General features: G+C 38.3%; 1 pseudogene; it reads right to left on the reverse strand.

Moving 5' to 3' along the window:
* Positions 1–9,356: 9,356 nt before the first annotated feature.
* Positions 9,357–10,411, reverse strand: LOC106735849 (histone-lysine N-methyltransferase SETMAR-like; annotated as a pseudogene).
* Positions 10,412–10,936: the final 525 nt, after the last annotated feature.

Below are 10,936 nucleotides of genomic sequence, written 5' to 3' on the forward strand. Positions count from 1 at the left end.
GGGAAAGAGAGAAACAGTTTATATTTTTAAGTAACACCTAACAAAGCAAAGATTTAAAAAAGAAGGAGGGAAAGGAAAAACTTGCAGTAATCACAGCTCTTTTTCTGAAACGGATCAGAAAGTCACAATTGCTAAATTCCCTTCTACTGTGTTCAATTTGACTTTGACCTATTCCAGCATCTAAACTGGTCACTGTTGGAAGACACCTCTCCGTGGTCTCTTACTTTTCCATACATCTTTTAAAGAGAGATACTGACATTTGTTCTAGAACTGTCTTTTCAAGGTTAGTTGCATAGCAAAAAGCCTTTGAAGAGACAGGGAGCCTCTCCAGTGCAAAGATAGGTTAATTTATTATCCAGTACAATAAAGACAATGTCTCCTCCTGGGACAAAGGTCAGGCAAGCTACTGCCCATTATAAAGGACTCAGATCTCCCAAGTTCAGAGTTCTTCTCTGTAATACCACTCACTGTTATGTGCACCCATCACCTGACCATTTCGCAACACCATGTGGGAGTTGAAGCATGAGAACCAGTATAAATGCTGACACTCTGTTATTACTGTGGTGAAAAGCAAAGCCTTTTTGCCTGACCTAGGAGTCTCTTTTGCCAGCATCCATGAAACTATGACAGGCTAGCTTGTTAGCTTGCAGTAAAGTCAGCATTTTCACAACTCTTAACATTTGATATTTTATACTTGGTGGCCCAAACTTTTATTCTTGAAGGGCCTTGAGCTCTGTGTGGTCTTACTTTTGCGGGTTGCTATAATCTTCCACTAACTTTTATCGGAGGATATGGAATTTCCAAGAGACATCCTGGAAAAAAAAACTTTGGGGTTTACAGTATAGTCCTCTCTGTCCCCATTTCTAAGTCCTCTTGGAAAATAAGGTCAATCACACTAACTACATCACTTGTTTCTTGGTTCAAAGTGATCAAGTGATAGTTTTTACTTCCAGCTCAATTGAATTGATATTGAGTCTGCTGATAAAGCATTGTTCCCTTAACAATTAATACCTTTAAATCCACAGAGCCCAAGACAGGATGGAAAACAAAATTTTACAATTTTAGTGGTTAATTAAGAGTTGGAAGAGCCACTTAACTGAGCTTTCAGTATATCATTTCACCATTCTACTCTTCAGTATATCATTCTACCATTCTATCAAGGCCACTACTTCTGGATGGTTACATGTATGCAAACACTAGTGAATTTCATGGCACAAGCCTATTTTATCATTTTGTGTGCTATTCTTCAAAGAGTAGCAACGTTTTGTGAAAAAGCAAGGCAGTGAATGAACATTAGCTGATGATAGCAAAAACACTGGGCTCAGGAAAGACAAATCCATATCCCAAGTAAATAATCTATTTTAGGGAAGATTAGATAACCATCTGGTGCCACGGTCGAGTGGTGTCATAATGGAAGCTTAGCATTGTTCTTTCCCGATAGCTGATCACTCATCAGTGGTGGATGCAAGATCAGACTTGGCGAGGAAATGTCCACACTGGTGCACATTTTCTACATTGCTGAACCTTTGCATAACCTGCATCCCTGACATGATGATCATTTTGTTTTGTTTTGTTTATTTGGAGAGGTTTTTACTATAAGGTATGTGCGCTTGCTAGAAAGACAGAGAGAGACAAAGAGACAGAAAGTGAGAAATCACCCCCCAGGGGGGATGGCCACACTACAATCCCTTCTCCTCCTTTCTCCTCTCGGGATCTTGGGCATGCATGTACATGCGCCCGGCATGAGTTTAAGCCACCAGGTCCGGGACTCAAACCACGGTCGACTCCATGGGAGTCCAGCAGCATAGCCATTACGCTAACTGCTGGTTCCTCACAATGATCATGTTTTTATACTCAATAATAATTAAGTGCTGGGGCAACTGGGAGAAACTACTAATAGCTGATGTCTATCAACTAGCTCTTGGTATGATTTAAGCTCATTTACTTATTCCATGAGTGAGAGAGACAGAATCCCCAACAGGGTCTCAGTACTATGATCCACTCCCCAGTCTCAGCTAGCCCCAGATTATGGGCACATGTGTATCTAGAATACTCAGATAGGTCTCCAGAAATGACCCAGAACCTTCTTCAGTAGGTTGGCCTTGCCGAGCATTGCATATTACTGCTGCATCACCATCCAGCCCCCAAAATGCTTCTTTTCATCTTCGTATTAACAGTCTTCTATGCAATATGTCCCGATAGTCATGATATACAAAAGTTCACACTCTGTAGCTATTCTGAGTGGTTCATTGTTCATTCTCATATAACACTTTCTGAGATCTTCAATTATATTCCTCGTAAGTGCCCCATAAATTGCCCTAAATTTCAGCTACCTCCAATGATACAATATAGATCAATTTGTCAGGACATCTCTTCTAGGTAAAGTAAAAACCCAGAGGCATGTTTGAAGGTTTGCCAACTAGGAGGACTTCGCTACTCACTAGGACTACCTAGGAGTGGGACTAGAATGCTGTACAATATTTGTTGCATTATTCACCCCCCTTTAATGTCAGAGTTGAAAGAAAATTGACAATACTACAAAAAGAAGTGTCACTTGGGTCTGAGCCACCTGCTCAAGCAACTTAGATTGTGTCTCAGGATATGCTAAAGCTCAATATCAATGCAGCTATTTAGACCTGACTGTATAGCTTGGTAGATTATACTCACTTCATGATTAGATAACTACAGTTGTTCCAAGATCCTGTTCTTAACTAAAATTCTTTTTTTTTTTTTTTTTGGAGAGATTTTCGCTACAGGGCGCGTGCGCTCGCCAGACAGACAGAGAGAGACATAGAGACAGAAAGCGAGAAATCACCCCCCAGGGGGGATGGTCACGCCGCAATTCCTTCTCCTCCATTCTCCTCTCGGGATCTTGGGCATGCACGCACATGCGCCCGGCGTGAGTTTCAAGCCACCGGGTCCGGGACGCGAACCTCGGTTGACTACATGGGAGTCCAGCGACATAGCCATTATGCTAACTGCTGGTTCCCTAAACTAAAATTCTTTGATATGAGTTATCCAGCTGTCCCAATCTGTATCTCTGTCTACCGCAGTTACTTCAAATAATATTGGATCTGTTTGGCCATAAGCCAAAGTGGTAGATAGTTCAGTGCCTTCGCTGACTGCAGAGCCTTTAATTGTTTGGGGCTTTAATTAAAGTTGGTAACATTACCGGTTATTCCAGAAAATAATCAGAGCAGTGAAGTTCAGTGAGCCCCAATGTGGTATAAATTGATCAAGAATCCAAAGATTCTGTCATGTCAAAATGAGGATGAAAATGTGAGTGCTTAATTCCAAGAATGTTACCGGTTATGTACCAGCAATATTGTATGTTCTTTAGAGAGCAATCCAGATTTATCTCTTTGGCTGAAGGAAGCACTACTGTTCTACCAAAAAGAGCTTGAAATTACATATTTCCAGTCTTTAAAGAAATTAAAGAATTTTTCTAAAGTTTCAACCATAATGTATGAATAAAATTATATAGTTTACTTCCTGGTTATCACTTCTAGGCTCTTTGATATAAGGTTAAATTGTACTGAAGTACCTTACAGCTAAAACATTTATTCCTGACCTTAAATTAGAAATGACAGTAATAGAAGGCTTAATGCAGAAAACATTGAGAAAATCATGTGTCGATTATAATATTGCTGATATTTTCATAGCAAGTAAGTTTTGTCAGAAATTCCAGTGAATACTTCAATACCTGAAATCTGTTGTTTTGCACCTAATATGATTCTGGGATCACTGATTCAAGATGGCAGTATTAATGGCCTACACCACGGCACTATACTTTTCTTCCATTATGCAAATTTATTGGACTTCTCCAAGGTAATGTCCTTATCTTAGAAATCTGGATAATGTCCTCCTTCAAGAAAACTGAAGAGTATCAACATTCCATGGTATTGGGTTGTTAAATTAATCATTGAGTCTATTCCTTGGCACTTGCTTTTGATGCAAAGAGAAAAAATCACCTTCATTTATCACTAGGTAAAATCTCCCAAAACAAATCATCAGTGTTTATATCAATGTAATTACACTAGTGACATGGAATGAGGAATTGATGATGTCCAAATGCTTTTCAGAAAAATGTCAACAATTAGAAGCAGATTTTAGAAAGCGGCACTGAAATATGACATCTACCCTAGTATAACAGAGAATCGAAATCTTTTTTTTTTTTTTTTCAGGATACCTACTGGCAGAGGTTATTTTCATCCCAACCTATTACCTTAGTGATTATGTAGTAATGAATACTGATCAGTTTAGTAAGGAGAGAAAAAAATTTCTTAAATTAAATCACTCTGTCTGGCTGAATCATATTTTGGGTAGGATATCAATCACAATTTGACCTTCTCCAATAGTACTGTTTATAGACTGTAGTCACCTTTCAAATAAGTATATAAAGTAACTCATTCTTACATTGTCTCATATCAGTGAAGTATGAGCAATGTGTTTCACAGAGAGGGGAAATTTTTAAAGAATTCATGATGGATTATTGAGTTACAGTATCTATCTTTACAAATGAGAAAGATAACTCACAAATGGCCTAGCCATGAAGATAAACGTCATACTAGTTCATTTCATTTCATATAGATTATTGAACCAAATATTCTATTCTGTTCTTTATTCTTTAAAATTCAATTACATTGAATTTTTTCATTTATGCACCAACGCATTAAAAGAAACAATTACCACACATAAGATAAAAACATGTTAATGAGGTAAATCTAAAATTAAAAGAAAAAGAAAAAAAAAACTCTGAAGCCATTCCCAATGCTTTGCCTTCCTGATGACTGTGTGTAGTCTTCTTGTACTTGAAGCAGTACTCTGCAGGTTTTTCTCTCAGGTTTCGGGGTAAACTCATGAATAGTTTATGGGTATTGCCAATTGGGACCGCCATAAGCCTGGCTTATCATTTTTCTTTGTTCTATTCTCTCTTACCTCCTTGAGATCTTGATTATTAAATGTCATGAAAGCCATATTAAGTAGTAAAGACTGATTGGTTTGAGGTCCAATTTGTACCTTTGCCTGATATCAGGGCAGATTGGCTAATAAAGTATTGTCCAAAAAGAGTTCCTCCCCCTAAAGAAGTAGGGTCCAGATTAGTATATTTTCTTTTTTTTTCTCCAAGGAATTATTTTATTAACTTAATTAATTAATTTAATTTACCAGAGAGGGACAGTGTGTGTGTGAGAGAGAGAAGGAAAATGAGAAAGCAAGCCACCATGTCCAGGACTCAAACTGTAGTTGGCCATGTGGGTGTCCAGTGCCTTTAACCACCACACCGCCTGCTGGCCCCAGATTAGTATATTTTTTACTTCTTCTAACCTGTCATAGAAGGCAGCTAGCTGGGTTTTCATCTTTTTTCTGTAAAATTGTTCTTAGTTTGTCATAATTTACAGGGTTTTGTATTCCACATCTCATTCCTGCCCAGAGAGCCTCTAGGAACTTAGCTCTCCGACTCATCCCCATTTAGGTGTTATAATCCCATTGAGGGTCAGCTGTAGGAATGGTCTCTTCTCTTGAAAAATTTCCTTGTGAGATCGTAGCAAATGCAGCATCCACTTTTTTATGTGCTACATCTAAGACCTATTCCTTCTCCATAGGGGGGTACAACAGGTAGTCAGAATGAACTGTATATCCCTTCAAAAGACATCAAAAGCCAGAGAGAACAAAGTCCAGAACCCATGAGTTAATTTATAAGGGTCCTCAGAATATTTGCCCAACTTTGCACTGTTGAATATCAGTAATGACAAAGGGGACTTGGACTCTGATTAGGCGCTCTTGTCCAGCTATTTCCTGAAGAGGTAGAAGGTCCCATTTCAAGTATATAAAAGGCTGAAGCGTAGATGATCTATTCCTTCTGTCTCCTTTGGACTGGACATAGCTGTGCTTGGGCAAAAGGGGAGGAGTGGTGTGGAAGGGAAGTATGTTCTCATGGGTGTCCCATCAGGGTTTTTAACAAGGGGTCATCTATTATATCCACATTTGGTTAAGGTCTTAATGAAGAGGTTTGGCTGATGTTTCTGTAAAGGGAAGTGTCTTGGTAAAGAGCCATAAATTTCTGGGCATATGGGACTTCATATGCATGTGTTTATAGGCGTGTTGTTACCAGGAATGTCGGAGGAAACATTGGGGGTATAAATTAGCAGCCGTATATAAGGTACATATTTTCCTGCTTTTATCTAGGGTTTCTCCTGACAGGCTCTGTTCTTGATTATTTTCCAAAATATTCTCCTTGCAAAAGCCTGATAAAACAACATCTGTTTTTTTGACATTCCCAAGTTGGTTGGCTTAGCTTTAAGGAATAGAGTGATTTCTTCCCTAGAAAACATTCCTTTCATATAAAAATAAGCTGATGGGCTAGGAATATAGGGAGCCATAGTAAGGCAGATGGTCATTCTAATCACCTAAAATGTGACAGACAAGAAGTGGCTGAGAGACTGGGTCTAACCCAATTGGAACCAGGATGGTGCCTGGAACAAGCACTGCCTTACCTTCAGACTCATCGCACCTTCATTGTTCAGTATAGCATGCTAGATGACAATGCCATCTACACCATGACAGTTTAGAATAACAATGGCAGAATAAAACCCACTCTAATAAGGCAGAAAATGGGAAGGACAGTGGTTTTCATTTAGGTGAAAATTCTACCTTTTCTCTGAAAAAGAACAAAATGTTCATTCATCTCTCCTCATGTGGCTGCTCCACTCAAGTCCATTCTCTACACTGTAATAAACTTGTTTTCACTCTTCCCTCAATAACTCCCTCAATGGCTCACTCTTGAATTATTTCCTGTGCAAAACCAAGAACTCTCACATCCTCAGTAGGGACCCCCCCACCATGGTTTGCATCTCCCTAGCAAACAACAGAACTTCTAATAAAATTCAAAAGTGGGGGAGGTGGTGACCAACTTGCAGGTTCTTCAAGTTTTCCAGCAGGGGGAGATAAGTCTTCGTTATGAGAGTGGAGTGGGCTGAAACAGCAGATTGGAAGCACCATGATTAGAAGAAAGAGGAAAACCATAAGATAGACCATCACATGTCACTTTAGGACCCAAAGGAATAGGAAAAGATTTGCAGACAAAAAAGTATCTTCACTTGGGCCAGCAGATAATATGGTGGTTAAAGTGCTGGACTCCTACATGGTGGTTCACGCCCCAGACCTGGTGGCTTGAAAAATCACACCAGGCACATATGTGTAGGTGCCCAGAGTTTCAGAGGGGTGATATCTCACTTTCCTTTTATTCTCTGGCAAGCACACAAGCCCTATCAGAGGGGGGGTGGGGGGAGAGTATCACCAACTTTAAAAATTTAAGGAGAATGCTGTGGGAATCGGGTTTGTGTTTTTCTTATACCAATATGTGCCTGCACAATATACATCCCTGTTTTCTGCCTTGCCTGGAATATCCTAGCATCCAGGGTTGCATCCAGGTTATCCTGATATGAAAGACTTTTTTATACGGTGGGTGCTGTAATGGTTTTTAAATGCCCATCCCAGGCTCACACAAGTTCAGCGTTTTGGTGACTGAAAGGGAGAAAAAGAGAAGAAAATCTCTCACCCCTGAGAGTGTACAGGCCTTAACAGGTTGACCCAGAGGTGGTTTCCAGCCCTGTGAACCAGGATGGCAACCACCAGAGATCACATCTGTCAACACCTTCCCCATGGACTTTCCAGCTTCCAAAACCATAAGAAATCAATTTATGTTGTATATAAGATACCTAGTTTAGAATATTTTGTTGTAGCAGCCCAAAGGGACTAAGATAGGCCACAAAAATTCATTTCATGTGAGGGTTGATTAACACTATTAAATCTATTTTCACTTATTCATTATCACTAAAATCTAGATATACAGCCATGTTAATTATATATACTGTTTTAGATAATCTAATAAAACTAGAATAATGAATAAGGCAAATGTGGTTTTTAATTTACTATCAGCAATCTGTCATTCCTTAATTATCTTGCCACCGTGGAGAAATGAATAGTTAGGGGAAAAAAGTTAAACCTGTAATTTATTTCACTTCAGGAATTCGTTTGGGGCCTAAAGCAATAGAAAAAGCTCTTAAGTATATATGATATATGTCAGGGAATTATGTCTGAAATGAGATCATGAAGGGTTAAAAACTAAAAGAAAAGACTGTCATTTAAAAGCTACAAATAATTTCTATCACAGAAGCTTACAAATTTTAGTTTTCCTTTGAGAAAACTACCTAATAGGTTCCTTTTATTAATTTTTAAAGAATTATTTTATTTAACTTTAGTTATTTATTTTAATTTTATCAGCAAGAGACCAAGAGAGAGAGAAAGAAAGTGAGAAAGCAAGCTGTCAGAGCCGGGACTTGAACCACAGTTATATGCATATACATATACACATACATACATGCATATATATATGTGTGTATATATATATATATATATATATATATATATATATACACACACACACATTTGCTCTGGAAAATTAGAATATTTTAATATAAAATCAGAATATTATAAACAAATAAAATCTGAAAGAAGTTATTTCAGACCAAGAAGTAAAGTGTTCTGTTTGGCAATATAATTTTTATTGCGTTGACATTCTAACCCTTGATCCTGCACATTTTATTTCTTTTAACGAGGACAGTAAGAATGTTTCTGTAGAAATTTGAATGAACGGAATAAATTCCTTTCTCACTAGAGTTAGGAATGATTAATCATTTCTAAATGTGGAAGAGAAATAAGGAGTGGGGAGTGAGAGGATTTCTGCATAGCTGATTGAGATCTGACCTTTCAAAGGAAACTAAGCCTATGGGAAAAGTTCTAATAGTTAGCTGATGGTTTCAGCTTTCTTATAGAGAATTAAAAGGTTTGGGTTTGAGATGATTAAAGTGTGGAAATAGTTCTTACCTGCAGTCATAAGCAGAGACCACAGTGATAGGGGCATAGCAGCTTGATGAAGCCAAATAAACCATCAAGAACCTGTCTCTCACACATGGAATACAGAGTATGGGAAACCGCTCAGGTATAACTAAGGGATACAACGAGGAGAAACAAACTCTTGGAGTTCGACATTCTCAGGGCTCAACATTCCATGCTTTGGTGAAACCAGGTTATCAGTATCTGCAACAAGTTCCCGGAAGCTGCCAGTGCAGTCAACATGGAGTGCCATTATACTGAAGCAAGGTCCTCATGCTTGGGGGGCTTAAAACTGAGTGCTTGCTAAAAAGACAAGTCCTGGAGTCCACTCCAAAGAGGCCGATTTATGTTTTCCATTTTAATAAGCCTTCAAGTAATGCTGATGAAGGAAGTCCAAGACAGCATTTTAGGAAACTTTGCTTAAAAATGTAAAGCACTTTTATCAGGTATTATTATTATTATTATTGCCAATGAGAAGCAAGTTTGTTTATCCCTATGGTATAAAAATCCATGCTTCAGGATTCAACAAACTCTTGGAAAGCATTTCTGCATCCTACTAGTTGTGAAAGTGTTTTCCCATAAAAAGTTGTCACGATGCTTGTCGAGGTGGTAGCTGGTTGGTGAGAGGTAAGGTGACTATACTAGATGATGCAAAATTTCATAACTCAATTCATTCAAATTTTGAAGCGCTTCTTCTGTGATGTGCTGTTGAGTGTTGTTGTGGAGAAGAACTGGGCCCTTTCTGTTGATCTTTACAGGCTGTGGGGATTGCAATTTTTGGTGTATCTCATCTATTTGCTGAGCACACTTCTCAGATGTAATAGTTTCCCTGAAATTCAGAAAGCCATAGTAGATCAGACTGGCAGCAGACCACCACACAGTGACCATGACCTCTTTTTGGTGTAAGGTTAGCTTTAGGAAATGCTTTGGAGCTTCCTCTCAGTCCAGCCACTGAGCTGGTCATCACTGGTTGTCATAAAAAGTCCACTTTTCATTGCATGTCACAAACCGAACAAGAAATGGTTCGTTGTTGTTGCACAGAATAAGAGAAAACAATACTTTTTAAATGACAATCTTTTGATTTTCAGTTAGCTCATGAGGCTCACGTATCGAGCCTTTTCAGCTTCTCAATTTACTTCAAATCCCAAATAACCATAGAATGGTCAACATTGAACTCTTTGGCAACTTCTTATGTAGTTGTAAGAGGATCAGCTTCAATGACTGGTCTCAAATGGTCATTGTCAACTTCTGATGGTTGGCCCGTACACTCCTCAAGGTTTTCATCTCCTTTGCAAAACTTCTTGAACCACCACTGCACTGAATTTTCTTTAGCAGTTTCTGGGTCAAATGCATTGTTGATGTTGTGAGTTATCTCCACTGCTTTACAACCCATTTTGAACTGTAGTAAGAAAATTGTTTGAATTTCCTTTTTGTCCAACATCATTTCCATAGTCTGCAGAAACTTAATCCTATCCACCTCAGATACACTTGTGTTTTTGCTCCCACACCAGTCCATCTCCCTGAGGTCCTCAGAGACCAGGGAACACCTTTTTCACCCTTCACCAACATTCAGAGATAGCAATACCAAACTGTACGACCTATGGATAAGAATCAAGTCATTTCTTACACAAAATAAGGCATTCGTGCTTTTTACATCTTTAGTTGAGAGTTACTATGACGGTGATGCCTCATTTGGGAATAATTATCTTAGATGTGAGCGCTAAACACTGTTACCTTAACAAAGTCTTTTATTGATATTTAATCAGCATAATGTGTTCCTGGTTTATATTTTTAAAAGAACTATTTTATTTTGTTCATTCACCTAAGATGTGTGTGTTGAATGCCTATTATGCACAAGAAATAAAGCATTACAGAGAACACAAAGTTAATTTCATGAACAAACTGATTTCGGGTATTTTAAATCAATAGGTTTTTAGAATCAGTGAACAAACACATGTACTGAGTATTACTATCAATGAAAAATGTCTGATTCCATAGAGTTTAGAAATATATACTTTCTTAAATAATGATTGTGTGCATA

This window comes from Tupaia chinensis, unplaced genomic scaffold (genome assembly GCF_000334495.1).
Source record: "Tupaia chinensis unplaced genomic scaffold, TupChi_1.0 Scaffold000547_1, whole genome shotgun sequence".
Taxonomy (NCBI): Eukaryota; Metazoa; Chordata; class Mammalia; order Scandentia; family Tupaiidae; genus Tupaia; species Tupaia belangeri.